The sequence below is a fragment of the Peromyscus leucopus genome, chromosome 3, assembly GCF_004664715.2.
Source record: "Peromyscus leucopus breed LL Stock chromosome 3, UCI_PerLeu_2.1, whole genome shotgun sequence".
In the NCBI taxonomy this organism is placed as follows: Eukaryota; Metazoa; Chordata; class Mammalia; order Rodentia; family Cricetidae; genus Peromyscus; species Peromyscus leucopus.
Window position 1 is genome coordinate 122,909,599 of NC_051065.1, and position 17,111 is coordinate 122,926,709.

Genomic DNA, 17,111 nt, shown 5'->3' on the forward strand with positions numbered 1-17,111 from the left:
CCGCTGACAATCATTCATAACTTCAACTCCAGGGGATCCAACCATTTGTCTGATTTTTGTGGGCAACAGCACTCATGTGATGTCTACAAATCCATAAAAAAGAATAAAAATAATATTTAAGAACCATATACAAAAGCCCAATAGGATACATACAATTTTAAAGTATTCATTATATATACTCAAACTATCAGTATGGTTGGCCCAAAACCAAGAATTAACCCAATTCAAAATATTAAAACTACATAGCATATTCCCTCTGACTGGAGAATCAAACTAGTCATTAGTAATTACAGAAGGGAACTCCCCAGATGTTTAGTAGTTTAAGAAATGGCAAAATAAAAGGCTACAGTAGAAAATAGAAAACACTCCAGGCTAAAAGATACCAACTAAACAAAAATTAAAACTATAAGATACAGATGGAGTTCAAGTCAGTCGTAAGCAGGGTGAAATAGAGAACGTAATTATGTTAGAGAGGATTGAAACTCAGCTATCAAATACACCTTAACAGCTGGGGATGCAGATCAGTTAGTAGAGTGTTTGCCTGCCATGCTTGAAGCTCTGAGCTCAATCCCCATACCACATAAATCTAGATATGATGGTGCATGCCTGTAATCCCAGCACTTGGAAGATGGAGGCAGGAGGATTCTAAGTTTAAGATCAGCATCATCCAGAGAGTGAGTCTGAGGTTAGCCTGGACTTTGTGCAATTCTGTCTCACAATGCCATCCCCCAAAAGAAAGAAAGAAAGAAAGAAAGAAAGAAAGAAAGAAAGAAAGAAAGAAAGAAAGAAAGAAAGAAAGAAAGAAAGAAAGGAAGAAAGGAAGAAAGGAAGAAAGGAAGAAAGGAAGAAAGGAAGGAAGGAAGGAAGGAAGGAAGGAAGGAAGGAAGGAAGAAAGAAAGAAAGAAAGAAAGAAAGAAAGAAAGAAAGAAAGAAAGAAAGAAAGAAAGAAAGAAAGAAAGAAAGAAAGAAAGAAACTTAAGTTTTATACAGGATACAGCAAGTTGACACTCTGGTGTTGTGTGATATTTTGCTTGTGTTCTGAGAAATACAGCAGAGCAGCAGCCACTAGAAACTTTTTACCTCTAGGAATCCTCAGACCGAATGGGACCCAAGTCCTGTCTATTCGCCTTATATTCCTGTCTCCCCCTCCCTAGTGCTGCAATTAAAGGCATGCACCACCAAGACTGGGCTCTATTTTTCTTTTAGACTGGTTTGATCTCCTGTAGCCCCTTGAACTCCTGATCTTCTTGTTTCCTCCTTCCAAGTGCTAGGATTAAAGGTGTGTGCCACCACAGCCTGGCATCTGCAGTTTATTAGTGGCTAGCTCTGCCCTCTGATCTCCAGGCAAGCTTTATTTGTCAGGACACAAAGAAAATATCACACAACTTTCTGGAGAAAGGAGGAAATAATAAAAATATGTACATACATAAATCACAACACAATAAACAAAAAAAATCATACACTGAAAATTGCAAAAAATAATTGAGATAAAATAGGCAATAAAGGACTTATATCCACAAAATGTAAGAATTCTAGTAAATATGTGTGAAAGCCAAGTAATCTGATTTTACTCCCTGCATTAGAGATTGAATCCAGGGCCAGCAGCAGGCAAGCCAAGCTCTCTACCACAGAGCCACACCCCCAGCCTTTAGATAATCTCATTTTGAAACATACAGTTATAAGGAAATTTGCTTCACAAAAAAAATTATTCAAATAGCCCAAGGCATGTTAGAAAGTGCTCAATTTCATTAGTCATTGAGAAATGTAAATAAAACCACAATGGCTTGTCAGAATAAAAGCACCAGAATGACTTTTAAAACCAAAATATGTGGCTAAAACCACCCCAAGTATATTATGTGTCCATGTATATGTGGCATGACATTGTGTTTTAGGAGGGAACAAGTTGAAATGAATCACTTTAGAAAACCAGAGGGACATATTTAATAACAGGGGAATCATGTGCATAACCTGTGCCCAACATTTTCTACTCCATGGTGCACACTGAATGAAAATTGTGTACACTAAACACATACCCCAGAACATTTATTGAAGCATTGTTTATACTATCCCTCAAACTGAGACCAGCACACATGTTCATCAACAGTAAAGCAACAGACTCTTCAAATTGTGATATATTTGTACATGGGATTCCTTATGGTCATAAAAATGAACTGTTGCCAGAGAAAAACAACATCAATGACTCTGTGACTGTTATGATAAGTGAAGGACATATTAGAGTACGCTACTGAGCAATCATGCTGTAGAGTTCAAAAACCATTCTATGGTGTTAAAAGCCAAACTCTGCCTTGGCACTGGGGATGGGAGTGACATAAGGGAGACTTCTAGGTTGCGCACTGTTTTCTTTCTTATCTTTGTGCAGTTCCACAAAAGCGTATGCTTTGCATTCACATTTCAAGGTGCATATTTATGGCTGGTACATTTTTCTCTCAATAATGTACATGGGTACAAAAGCTTATAAAAATACAAAGCAAGGCTGGAAAGATGGCCCAGTTGCTAAAAATTCTTGCTGCATATGCATAAGGATCTAAATTGGAATCATCAGAACTCACACAAACCCCAGGCATGGAGGCATAGTAAAAGCCATGCATGGTGGAGCATATTCACAGTATGAGGTGGGGGTGTGGAGACAGGTGAATCCCTGGAGCTCCATGGCTAGTCTCTCTAACCAGATTAGTGAGTTTCAGGTTTTATGAGAGAACATGCCCCAGAAACTAAGGTGGGGAGTGATCAAAGAAGACATCCAATGTCAATCCCTGTTCTCTACTCATGCACATACAGCATGCATGTGAACACACAAATGTATATGGGCATACACATGCATATATACATACAACAGAAGTACAGGTAATCCTACCTATGCACAATAGCGTAGGGGCTTTTTTTTACAGAAAATATTTCAAGCTAAAGTCACACCATCAATCAATTGTAAAAAATCACAGTTGTTCTATGCATGACTTTTAAAATGTCCCAGAGAATGTTAAATGCTTCCTGCTGGCAGAAACACACAAGGAAATTTAAAACAGAAGCATGAACATCTGTTTCCTTCACAGTGACCTAAAGCATTAAAGTGTTGTTGTTCTTTGGAAGATGTACCAGGTGACACCTTTAAGTTAGTATTTGTTACACTCAGGTTGAAAACTTAGATCTTCTCCATGGCTTGTTGAATGTTCATATGCATTTTCTTAGATCAGTTTCTAAACAGGTTTGGGGATATATTGGCTTGGGTTTTATTCTATTTTTAATTATGTGTTTATGTGTGAGTCTGTGCAAGTGCATGCAAATGCCAGAGAACACCAGAAGAGGGTATCAAAGATGCAGGTGGTGTCAGCTGCCTGACATGGGTGCTGAAACTTGAACCCAGGTCCTCTGCTGGAGCCGAATGTGCTTACTGCTGAGCCATCTCTCCAGGCCCCTGTTGTGGAATGTTTTTGAAAAGTCTTTTCATGTGAAGTTTTGTGGGATTTTTGTTGTTTGTTTGTTTTGCCTTAACTCATTTAGAACATCTATTGCATTTTCCAATATGACACTTCCCTCATTTAGGAAGTTGTAATCATTTGTCGTCACTTAGGGGCCCTGAATTACGCATGCTTACCTATAGTAAAAACTTCCATTGTTTGATAATTCTTTTATAGCTGCATTTCTGTTTTTTTTCCCTTTCATTTTACTCTAGTATTTTTGCTTTTATTTCCAGTATTATGGCTTTGATGCATTTCTGCTTCCGCTGGTCAGTCCCCACTAAATCACCCATTTCATTGTCACACGGGCTTACCACTGGGAGACACAAAGGCAACATAGCTACACGGTTTGCTGTCTTTGCAAAATCTGAACAGCAGATACTCTAAAGCATGAAGCAGCTTTCTATGATGACAAAAGGCAACAGATTGTGAGAAGGTGACATGATTTTCTCTGATAATATTCTACACCTGGTTTTCATGTTGAGGACTGAAGAGCTATAGTGAGGCTTATACCTTCTACAACCAGCCACAGTTTACATACTGTGGTAACTAGAATTGTGGCGATGTTGCTAAATGATTCATGGCGTTAATGAAGCCATGGTAACCTAAATTCAGACGTATAAGAGCCACACAAAGCTAAACTATCTGAAATTTTAAAAAATTCTCTTCTGTGGGGCTGGCTTAGTGGGTAAAGCATTTGAGTTTAGATTCCCAATATTTATGTAAAAGTCAGGTATGGCAGCATAGGCTTGTAACTCCAGCATTGTGGAGTGGAGACATGAGGATCATGGAGACATGGCTTACTGGTCAGTCAGTCTAGCCAATCAGTGAGAGATCCTATCAAACAATAATAAGATGGGAGCAATCAATAAAGATATCCAGCATCACTCTCTGCCCTATGCATGCACACATAAATAATGTGTGGGCACGTGTGCACACGTGAGCAAACACACACACACACACACACACACACACACACACACACACACACACCCTGTCTTTTGATTCTAGTTTCCTTGTGAGATAAAACCTGGTTTTATTGTACTCTCATGTATATTCTATCTTAGCTGTTACTTTGTATTCACATGCCTACATACTATCTGTAGTATGTCAAGACCTGGATAAATACACTAAGTAAACAATTCAAGACCAGAATACCTGCTTTTTATAACTTCACAAAAAGAACAGATTTGAGAAATGACTTTCAAGTGAGCTGAGATGCATTTTTCCAACTAGTCTCATAGGTGCTCAGGTAGCAATATAAATTCAAAATACCAACTATATCAATTGCTTCCTACTACAGTGATAAAAACACCACAACTAAGAGCAACTTATGGAAGGAAAAGCTTATTTTGGCTTACAGTTCCAGATGGATGATAATGGTGGGGAGGCATGTCAGGAAGTGGTATTCATAGTGTCTGGAGCAGGAAGCTGAGAGCTCACAACATACCTCAAACACAGAGCAGAGAGAGGGATATGAAAGTAGTCTGAGGCTATGCTGTGGGATAATCCTTCTGTACACTGTGAATATGTATTATTCTCATTTGCTAATAAAAAGCTGATTGCTTGATAACTGGGCAGGAAGAGACTGAATGAGAGAGCCAGAGTAGGAGAATTCTGGAAAGAGGAAGGGTGGCATCAGAGAGTCACCAGCAAACACAGAGAAGCAAGATGAGAATGCTGTCCTGAGAAAAGGTACCAAGCCACATGGCTAAACATAAATAAAAATTATGGGTTAATTTAAGTATGAGTTAGCTAGTAACAAGCCTGAGCTATCGGCCGATCATTTACAATTAATATAAGCCTTTGTGTGTAATTTGGGAAGTGTCTGCCAGGAATTTGGAAACAGGTGGTCAGGACAAGAAACATCCCTTTACAAGGTTATATATCAAAGTCCACCCCCAAGCAGCATACTTCCTCCAGCAAGGTCTAAAAATAGCACCACCATGTGGTGACCAATTGTATGAATACCCGAGACTACAAGGAAGATTTCTCATTCAAACCACCTCAACCATATTTACTAACATTGAAAAAATTTGCCAACTATATGTCAGAAATTTGCTAGGGTCCTGGGATTCACAAAGGCAGAGACAGCCATGGCCTTCCTCTAGAAATTGCTCACTCGAGGCTACACAATGCTTCTATTTTCCACTAATATTTATATAAGTAGTGGTGTTGTCCTTTTAAAATAGCAAGCAGCTGATCATCATGGTATATACCTAAACTCCCAGACTCAGAAAGATGAGTCATCAGGAAGACTTCAAGTTCAAGGATAGCATGGACACACTTGCTAAAACAGATGGCAACTGGCAGAACATAAAGGTTTGATCTTACATTGTCATTCACTTACAGCTCTCTTGGGTTATTACACTCTCACTGGGTTGACTTTATAATGAAATTGTTATGTGGGTCAATGGGAAGTAAACCTATAGAAAAGCAAATTCTAATAAAACATACCATGCAGTCTTAGCTTGTTCTCTCCTGCTCAAATGATTTTCCCTAAGGCACCCTCTAGCCTTCCATCAAGAAAATGCCAACATCAGGGCTCTAATTTCTGATCCTATAGTCTAAGTCAAGAATTCCCCTAGATGTGATTACAGTGCCATACAGCTTCTTTTTCTAGGACTAATCACTGTGCAATTATCTATTATTTTTGTGAAGATTAGACTGGTATTTGCCCCTTAAGAAATGGTCAGTTCCCTAAACCCACAGTAACTGCAGCACATAGGAAGGGTTCAGAAGACAGGATCTAGGCTTATGACTAACCCTGGTGTTAGACATAAGAATTTGATAAACAGAAATAGTTCAATGCTTTTCAAATTTGTTTTCTGATCATTGTCAGTTAGCAAAAGTAGAAGTGGTATCTGAAGAGATTTTTCATTACATCATCTCTGGCCTTCATCCAATGACCTTATTTCTTCCCCTCTGCTCAGGAGAACATATTGTACAAGGTCAGCAAGATGGATCTGGAGCCCCAGTTTAATGTCTTCCCTTGCCAAAATATCACTTCTGCTCAGGGGCACACACCTGCTCCCTCCTTCTCTGCCAGCTTTGTGAGGTGAGCTAAACTGCAATTTCTCTTCTTTCCAGGGTGGGTGGGATGCAAACCTCTAGCTTCTTTTGCCTGAATCTATTCTCCATCAAGCAGCAAGCATTTGATGTATTATTGAAGGCACAGCACAAGACCCAGTGCAACAGGTCTTGCCTGTATTATAAATCTAGACGTTTGTCTTGCTGCTCCTGTACTCAGTCTCATACTTGGGTGCACCAACACCCAAGTCAAAACAGAATGTCTTTCTTCTTGTCACTTCTGTTTATTCAGAGTGATGCCAACATCTTCCTTTGCCTTTGTCTTTTAAATAGCGTTCCAGCGTCCATGCTGGTCATTTCCAGCTGTTTTCAACTGAGCCTAAAGGACCTGTGTAAGTGAGTTACCATGATCTTTTTATTCAAACCCTTCACACCTGGTTGTAATTATCTAGAATTGTTAAGGTGGCAAGAATACTAATTGCACCTGTTTTTAATATAACATGAATCCACAGTCCAGGCCCTGCACATGCTTATCCTGCCTGCTTTCTGTTCTTACCTTATGCTGCTCTAACCCTTTTAGTCTGTGGTCCAATCACCAGGGCCTCTGGGCTTCCTGTAGGAATGACCATCTTACCTGCTCAATGCAGAGCCTTGTCACATGGTGAGCTCTTTGTACTGAACGCCTTTTGCATCCCTGGTCCTTAACTACTTAATTCTTTCAATTCAATTATCTTCTTTACTATCACTAATAAATAGCAGAGTTTGACCTTGAGGTCCTTTGACACTAATACTAGCCTCACCATACTTTTATTTCCCTCTCAGAGAAGAACGGGACTGTGGGGAGCCAGACCAACCTTAGACTCTCAGAGGCCCTGATGAAAGGACAAAGGGAACTTTAGTTCTGTGTCCTTGTCCAGGAACAGATTTGGCAAGGCCTGTTTGATACTGAAGTAGTGCCTTGTAGGAGTCAAGGTTGTGGTTTCTGGGACCCTGAGTTTTCCCTCTGGGTTGTGGCTACCACTATTAAGGCTGTTGTCTCTGAAGTATCCTGTGTTTTCTTTGCCAACATTGTCTGACTTAACTCTCTGCTGGCCTTGGATGTTATTACCACGACCTACTCCCTGCATGTTTTCCAAGTATTTCCATACAATGCTGGTACTAAAGGCATGCGCCACCATTCTGGGCTTGTACTTCTTAATGAACATGCTTGTCATAAGTCATGAGCTTGTGCAAGACCTCCTGGTCCCATTTATTGCTTTTTCTTCAATTCCCATTTTCTTTATTTCTTTATCCTCCATCCTCCCACTTGACACCTTGATGTTTAGGATCCTTGTTCCCGCTGGTTTGGGACACAGGACACGATGGGGAAATACTTGGAACACATGATGCTTAGCTCAAAATCTGAGTAACTTTACTAGTCCAGGCTTTTCCCCAGGATCTGCTTTTGTCTTCTCCTGCAAACAGCTGCTGCCATCTCATGTATCTTTCCTCTGCCTTTGGTGGCATCATTTCCACTCAGGACAGTCTCTGGATGGGATCATGGCAGAACTGAGGTTTAATGGACCAATCATCATATTGGTTATATAACAAGATGCATTTGGGTGTCTGCTATGGCAAGGACCAGCTGCATGAGCATGTTCACGTGATATTACCTTGCTCAGTGTGTTGGCTTCTGCCATCCAAAAACCAGACTTCAAGACAGGGTTAATCAAGCAAGAGATTTATGGGGGAAATGCCTGTGAAGGTTACAGGGGAGAGTGGAAAGGGACTTTCAGACTGCAGTGCAGATTTGATACCTCCAAAAGGATGGGAGAGAGGATAAGGACACATCTGGCCTCTCTAAAAGGTTAGTCCAGTACATTAAGGAGGTATGGAGTCAAGTTAGTGTGAGTGCAGGTTCATCCAGGGGACTACATCTCCTCACACAGCCTTTAATTGGAACTAGCCTGGGGATGGCATAAGTTGGCATAAAATTGAGTGCAGATCAACTGTATCCACCACTGGAGTACCACAATAAGCCTCAGTTTTATTTTTATTTTTTATAATTCTTTTTTTTCTTAAGAAATTTTTATTCATTTTACATATCCCAACCACAGATCCCCCTCTCATCCCTACTCCCACTCCCCCCCCACAAGCCTTCCCCTTCACCTCACCCCACTCCCCATCCCCTCCTCTGAAAATGTAACGCCTCCCATCGGGAGTAAGCACAGCCTGGTACATTCAGTTCCAAGCCCCTCCCTGCTGCATCCAGGCTGTGCAAGGTGTCCCACCATGGGTAATGGGCTCTAAAAAGCCAGCTCATATACCAGGGATAGATCCTGCTCCCACTGCCGGGGACCCCTTAAACTACACAACAAGCTACACAACTGTCTCTCTTATACAGAGGGCCTCAGCTTCAGTTTTCTTATCACAACTGCTTTGTATCCACGGACTCCTGTTTTAACTTTTAGCTCTCAAACCATGACATTTTTCCATCTGTGTTATCGTGTTCATCCAACCTCTTCTAAGTTCCAAGTTCAGTTTTCACAAAAGACATCAATGTTGGCATAGATAGGGGAAAAGAGAACCTTCATTCACTATTGGGATGTGAACTGTTGTAGTCACTGTAGAATTTGAATGGGGAGGAGGCTGGGAAAACTACAGATATCATAGGTGGTAGCTGTGCCACTTCTGTATATACAAAGGACTATAAGTTAATGTACTGCAGAGATATTTGCATACCCATTATTTATTACTACAACATTCACAATAACCATAAAATAAAACCAGCCTAGATGTCCATCAGCAAATGGAATTGCCTATTTTACTCAGCCATAAATAGAAATGAAATTATTGCATCTTTAGGAAAATGGAAAACATTATGCTAAGTGTAAAAGCCAGGCTCAGAAGGACAATACCTCTCCTTTTCAATCATATGCAGAATATATATGACTATATACATTTATATAATATAATTATATAATATTTACTTATAAACATAAAAGGTTATAAATAAAGAAAACTCAACAGAGAGAAAGGAAGAAAATGAATAATGAAATATAAAAGAAATGAGATTATTTGAAGGTATGTAGGGGACTATAAGAGAGATATAAGAGGAAGGAGGGCAATTAGACAGGGGATCAATAAAAAAGTATGTTGACATGTATGTGTAAAATATCCTTATAAAATATAGCACTTTGTCTGCTAGCTCTAGAAACTAGTAAAGTTCTTTTTTTCTGGTACTAATCAAGGAAATAAGAATAAATAATATAAACAAAAGAAATACACAAATAAATCAGAAAAATATTACTTGTTTTTATTCTTCCTTGATTAAACTGTCTGTAAAATGGAAAGAACATTTTCTCATGCATTCCTACAGCTCCAGGACCCAGCACAAATAAGTGTTTTGCAACTGTTGTGAATTCACCTTTCATGGATGGATATATCTGATACCAGCATTGGGTCATCATGTGTCCTGCAAACCAGGAATTCTTGGCCAGATTGTGTAGGGCCACTGCTCAGAGGCAGGGACAAACTGCTAGAGACTGAGTCCACCCATCATTGAGGGCAGTGATTGTCCACACTGGAGCATCTAGGAAGAGGTTCAGAAATTATTTCTGGAGAGGAAAATGTACTCTTTTTGGGGAAAGAAAACCATGAAGAGAATCTGCTCTTCAGGAGGAAACCATGTGTGCAAATTGAAAATAATAGTTGATGATTTACTTATTGGGTGTCTATCAGACTATCAATTTATATACAACACACTTTCTCATTATTCCAGCAAGCTTGACGGCAATAGAACCTTCCTCAGATTTGATGTGGTCTTCCACCTGCCACTTAATCTGACCTCAGAAATGCAGTGGACTCTATGGTGAACACACATGCAATTTAACTATGAGATGTACAAGGAAATATGGGCACAACCAGAAGACATGTTGGGTGTGGACCTAAGTCATTCCAGAAAATCAGGAGATAAAAGCCTGTGAAGACAGGATTAAGGAGCTAGGACAAACCAATGACAGGCAGAGGAGGGGAAGGCTGCTTTATGTCCTGGGTGCTGTACCTACTTCTAAGAAAAGTAATGCATTAGTGTATAGAGTTTCTAGCCACAGCGATGACAACAAGCAGCAGCAGCAGCAAAGACCAGAAGGATTTTCAGATTGGAAATCTTCTTTAATGAACATTATGGTGGTTTCAAAGAAAATGGCCCCCATAAGGAGTGGGAGTATTAGGAGGTGTGGTCTTGTTGAAGTAGCTGTAGCTTTGTGGGAGGAAGTGTGTCCCAGCACAGGGTGGGCTTTGAGGTCTCCTATGTTCAAGCTACAGTCAAGCAACTATGACTACATAGTTGCTTCTGCTGTCTGTGGAACAAGATGTAGAACTCTCAGTTACCTCTCCAGCACCATGTCTGCCTGCTTGCTGCCTTGCTTCCTAACATAAATACAATGGAGTAAACCTCTGAAACTGTAAGCCACTCCTAATTAAATGTTTCTATTTATAAGAGTTGCCATGATCACAGTGTCTCTTCACAGCAAAAGAAACCTCAACTGAGACTTTGTCATAAGGATATTTGTGTGAAGTCATGAACTATCTTGAATTCTCTTCCCCACACTCACTCAACATTGTCTTATTAATAAAACAGAAAAGAAGACTGTATTAGCCTGTAATTACTATAATTAGCTACAGTAGGCAGACTACTCATGAAGAAAAGTTTATTTGGTTCATGGTTTTGGAAGCTCAAAAGAGTGGCTCAGATAGTGTCTCAGGTCTGAACTGGAGCACAGAGGCGCAGGGAGGAACCATAGTGCCAAACAGGAAGACAGAAAACTGAAAGGGGCCAGCCTTGGACCTTTCATGATAACTCTGAAAAACTACTGAGGTGTCCTTCAAGAGATCTCTTAATCCCTGTTGAGGTAAGTGCCTTTAATGACCAAGTACTTCCTGCTAAGACCTACTTCTTAAGGGTCCCAGCCCTCCTGGACCCAGTACTGCCATTCTGAGGAGCACACACATAAAACTTAGACATGAAAGGCAATGCAAACTTTCATAAGCACCTTACCAGCATTTTTTTTTTTTCTTTTGAGATAGGATAGCCTGGAACTCACCTAGTAGCCCGACTGTCCTCAAACTCCCAGTAATCCTCCTTCTTTCTAGCCTTCTATATACCGGGGTTACAAGTGTGAGTCATCATGCCTGGCTTTAACTGGCTATTTATGAATAGACTAAACATTGGTTGATGCTTTTGAATACCCAATCCAACTTGTTTATAGTCTTGGCTGTAAGGGACAAGCAAGCAGGCATGTTCCTTAGGTTTGTTTAATTTCATTAAAGGCAAGAGTTAGCCCTGGGACTGCCAGAACAGTCAGACAAAGGCGTTATCACTATGTCACAATCATCTGCAGTATTATGGCAAATAATAATAGTACTTAGAGAGTGATTAAAAGCTCATTACTCTTCACAGAGGCTGGACTGTAGAGGGAGCTACTCTGAGAAATGTTGTAAGCCAAGATCCTCAGAATCTCCAAAGGCTGTAAGAAGTTGACCATGAACTTTCATCTGCTAAGAGAACAGACACTAAGTCTGATGGGTAGGTACTTCTTAAAAACTAAAACTCGTTTGTTGAAAGTTAAAAAATAAAACATCTGTACCTAATGCACTGGGTGTTGTGGTCAACACCTGTAACCTCAGCCACTCAGGCAATAGTACTACAAGTCTAAAGCCTGCCTGTGCTACACACTGAGTTTGAGACAGCTAGGGCAGCTTATTAAAACTCTGTCATATTTTTTAAAAATTAGAAGTCTAGGAATATACATAAAGGAGGAGAGGGGAGGGAAAATGAATAGAAGGGAAAGGGGAAATGGAGAGGAGGGGAGGGGAGGCAAAAGAAGGGAAATCTTGTGTTCATTGTTCCTATCTCCTGCTGCACGTAGCTCCACTCACAGCACGGTTGGCAATTCTGCTCTGTACTTGAATTCTTATTTTCCCACCATTTCATATACACAGTGCCGATCCCTTAGAATGAGAGTGGCATCTGTGTCCTTTGTAGATTTAATTAAAGCATATTTTAATCAAGGGGAGAAATTCATAACTGAGGAACCATTTCTCCCACTTACCAAAATAAATCTGTGATCATCTACAAAACTTTAGAAGGATTCAGGTCTTTTTGATTTACTGTTTTTTATCAATGTTGCTCACTGGGTTCACTCAATAGGCCTTTTTATTTCGCCTTGATTAAAGAACAGAGCTGGTGAGCCAAGTGTGTTAAGGGACAGAAGCTCCAGAATGGGTATGGAGTTATTTAATCTTGTCACTTTGCTAGCTGGAGCTTCATAATTGGTGCTCCCACTAATGGTACTTCTTGTTTGGGTTCTTAAAGAAAAACAAACAATCTAAAATAGACAGGCACAGTGGAAAGCTGTCTAGATCCTCAGATGCCACCTTCCTGCAGGGAGCAATGCTCAGACGGAAACAGTGACAGAAAAGCGACTGTGAATTCTTTCCATGAGAAGCAAATATCTTTGTGTGTGAAGGAAACCAGAGAATAAAACTGACTCCTGTTAAGGAGACTCAGATTCATTTTTCATTTTTGGGGGAGAAACGAACCATGGAATTTTCCCCCCAAACTCTACATGCAGATAGTCAAGAGTCTGCAGCCCATAGTCCAAGTTTCTCATCCTAAAAGAAGTGTGTGTGTGTGTGTGTGTGTGTGTTGTATTCTACTGAGTTCAATTGTGGTTGCTTATATAATTACGAGTGGTTGGATTATTTTCTGAAACATAGGAAACTTGTTGATGACTATACCCTGTTATCAACAATTAACTGCCAATAGATCTTTAGTGAGAGTGGAACCTCATGAGCTCCTCCCCTATGAATGATGAAATGGTGAACAGGCCTAATCTCATGCTGGTCTTAGCAGGTAACCGCAGCTATAGTGTGCTTATAAGTGCAATGGCAAAGGCAGGTTGCTGCTGGGTTGTGGAATGCCATGGTTTTTAAAAAAGAAATATTGCATCCAAGAGATGGCTCAGGAGGTAAAGGTACTTGCCACCAAGTCTGGAGACCTGAGTCTGATTCCTGGGACCTGCTTGCTTGGTGGAAGGAGAGAAACTGATTGTTATAAGTTGTTCTCTGACCATCACACACACACACACACACACACACACACACACACACACACACAAATAAATAAATAAACAAATAAATAGTCAATAAATATTTAAATAGGAATCTTAAGAAAAGTGTTTTTAGTACAGTCACACATGTAAATTTCATTTACTTTTCTTTTATGTAGTTTCCCCAGCACAGAGAAGTGCTGTGTATTCATTTTTAGTGTAGAATTACTCTATTACTGTTTTTAATGTTATTTTATTGACCTGCAGGCACCATTCATCATGAGCAGAGATGCTCCTTTCACAAGAAGTAACTGGTCCCACCTGGTTTGGGTGATGTCACCTCCCTGCCAGGCGACAGGAAATAGAGTCTCCTCTTATCCAGTGAGTCTGGCCAGCCAATTAGATTGCATCACTACATGATAGCTGGGCCTAGTGATTTACAAAGTTCCAGTTGTAAATTGATCCTCGATCTACTCCATGACCTGTGGGAGTGAGAGTGTTTCTTCCTTTGAATCACCAGCCATGAACAGGTAGAAATTGTACTAATAGCAGAGCCATGTCATACACAGACAGAAATAACTTGCTAGGCAACAGAATTGAGACATTTAGGCCAGCAGAGTTTTAAAATGGAGGAGCATCAGAGCTCCAAAGCACCACATGGGCATCTGTGTCTATATGCACTTATGTTCCAGTTAAACATGTATCTGTTGTCATCTTAGCCATCTAAGACATCATTGTAGCCATCTAGGCCATGGTCTTTCATGCAAATGAATCTGCTTTATAGTCTGTGACTAGACCATAATAAGGTCTATTCAATAATTCATGTTCTTCCTATTTTGTGAAAATTATACCGTAGTCAAACTGACAAGTCCAGGTGGATCCCCACACCTTTAACTTTGGGTCACCTTTCTCTCTGTATTTGAAATACTTCTCTGCCTGATTATGCTGATTGGTCAAAAAACTCATTTCTTTTCTGAGGTTCTGGTCTTTACTTTTTGTGGCCCTCATAATGGAGTACATAAACACCTGAGACATTTTCAAATTAGAATCCCCAAACTGCCAGGATCATCACAACAGCCAGAGGATATTTTTATTTCTGTGTGTGTGAAGATTAAATGAGACTGTGTGCCACAGTGAATGTTGAGATATGTGGCACTGTAGAGCCGGAAGGACCCAGTGTCTGAATGTACTTAAGTAGGAAGGAGGGTTGAAATAAAATGAAGCAGCACCAGGAACAAATGTACTCTTGCTTTACTTTAATAGACACGCTCTCAAATTCTGAACCTGTAGGTGGCCCTCTGAGGCATCAGCCCTAGTTAGACAATTAAAAACACATTGATACAAAAATATGTCCACAAATATGTACACCTGGAAGCACTTGGAAAGGACACAAGCTACAGGTCCTTCAGCTGACCAAAGGGTAAATCAGTATGTGATGTGCCTAGATAATGGAGTAGTGCCTGGCAATGAACAATAATGGTACAGGCCACCCGAAACCACACTGCTTTGATATAAGGATTATTTTGATGTAAAGTTACTTGAGAACCAGTAGACAGAAGAAAGGACTTGAAGCTTCCCACTTTCTTTTCCTAAATAAACCTGCATCTCCTGTGCAAAGGATGCCATCCTTATACCAGGAGAAAGGAGGTATTTTGATGGGGAGCCAGAACTGAGCGATTCTGTGCAAACAAGCCTTGCTAACATCTTTATATCCCTCTAGCCTCTGCATTCAGCTTAGCTATGTTTCCATAATGGCCTGTCTTTGCTCAGCCTAACATAAAGGCACACATTTGGCCAATCTGTGGGGAATTTTCATTTCTTTAAAAAGAAGTGTTCTTGGGCACAAAGAAAATACATATTAATTTGTACAATTTTCTGTTTTCTCTGTCAATTTAATACACAAACCAGGCCAAAACCTCTATGATGTTAGATGTGAGAATTCATCTCCCCTATAGTAGAAAAAAGAAGCAACATGCTAACACTAGAATATGGATGAACCTTTAAAACACTAGATGAAAATTCAGATATGAAAGACCATCTTATTAGATCCATATATGAGAAATGCTGATGCCCATCAGATAAAAAGTAGATTAATGATTGCCATAGACAGAAGTGTATGGTCATTATGAATGGTAGGTGTTCCTTTGGGAGTGATTGATATGTTCTGAAACTATAGTTGACAGTTACCCAAAGCTGTGATAAGGTACAAATAATTGAACTCTTTTTTAAGTGGGTTAATTTTATAGTATGCAAACTGAATGTATCCAACAAATGTATGAGAAAATCTATAAAAAAGAACTGCTTTTGAATCACTTGGCTTTGAGGGGTGCTGGCCTGGTTAGACTTCATCCACTTTATTAAATACTGTCTTGTGGTGTTACTGTGAATTCTCTGGGATTCTGTCCTTTGGCTCCATCAGGAAATTTTTCAAGAAGGACTGGGCTTTTTATTTCTTTGGTATATGATAGACACTGCCCTAGGGCTATCTATGCATCTCATGGGAGTGTGTTCAAAGCAAGCTTCCTGAAGGGTGATGGAGAAAGGCAAAGAGGAGCACTGGAGAAAGGCTGAGTCTGGATTAGTTTTCTTGGCTGTTGTAACAAGGATCCATAGATTGGATGGTTTACACAAACTAATTTGAAATCTTGTATGCTAAAGATAGGAATTTGAAATCAAGGTAATGCCTTCTGAGGCTATGGGGAAAGGACATGTTTTAGACATATCTTTTTGATGTAGAGCTATGAACATGACATTCCTTCTATAGGCAGATGGTGTCTGTGTACAATTTTCCCTTTCTATAAAGGCATCAATCATACCAAGCTAGGCCCACCCAAATGTCCTATATTAATGTGACTATTATTATAATGGCTTTACTTTCCAATAAACTCCCATGCTATGGTTCTGAGGCTTAGAACCCCAATATATCCATTTTAAACACATACGTTCAGCCTGTGAGAAAGTTAAACTTCTGTTTCTATTAAAATTCTCACACACAAAAATCATAATTTTGTAAACTATCAACAGCCTCCAGGCTGGAGCATTTCTGCCTTGCTTCTGGTAGTAACCATTATGAAACTATTATTAAATCTCCAAAGGTGAACCGGGAGTCTCAGTCCAGTGACCAGGCTGTAACTCAGCTTTTCTACTGAGATTCTCTTATTTTGTGGTCCACTACTTTGTCCTGTTGCCAGATGGAGTCATTTGGCTTCACCTTATTCTTATGTTCACTGACGTCTTAATGTCAATAAACATTAAGTGAGGAACTCCATTTATCTGGTACAAAGCACTATGGATTGCCACAGTTTTTAGAAATACAGTCTGCCCAAGGGGAAAAAAAAACTTGGAAAAATAAGTGCATTTAGGAGAAATTTGAACATGATCAAAGCTGTTTGTGCATATTTATATAGTATAAGTATATGTGAGTATAACTTATATGCATTATGTTACTAGGTTAACAATTTCTGACATGAACCCCTCCTTAATAAACAGAGCAACATAGATTCCAACTAGTGCA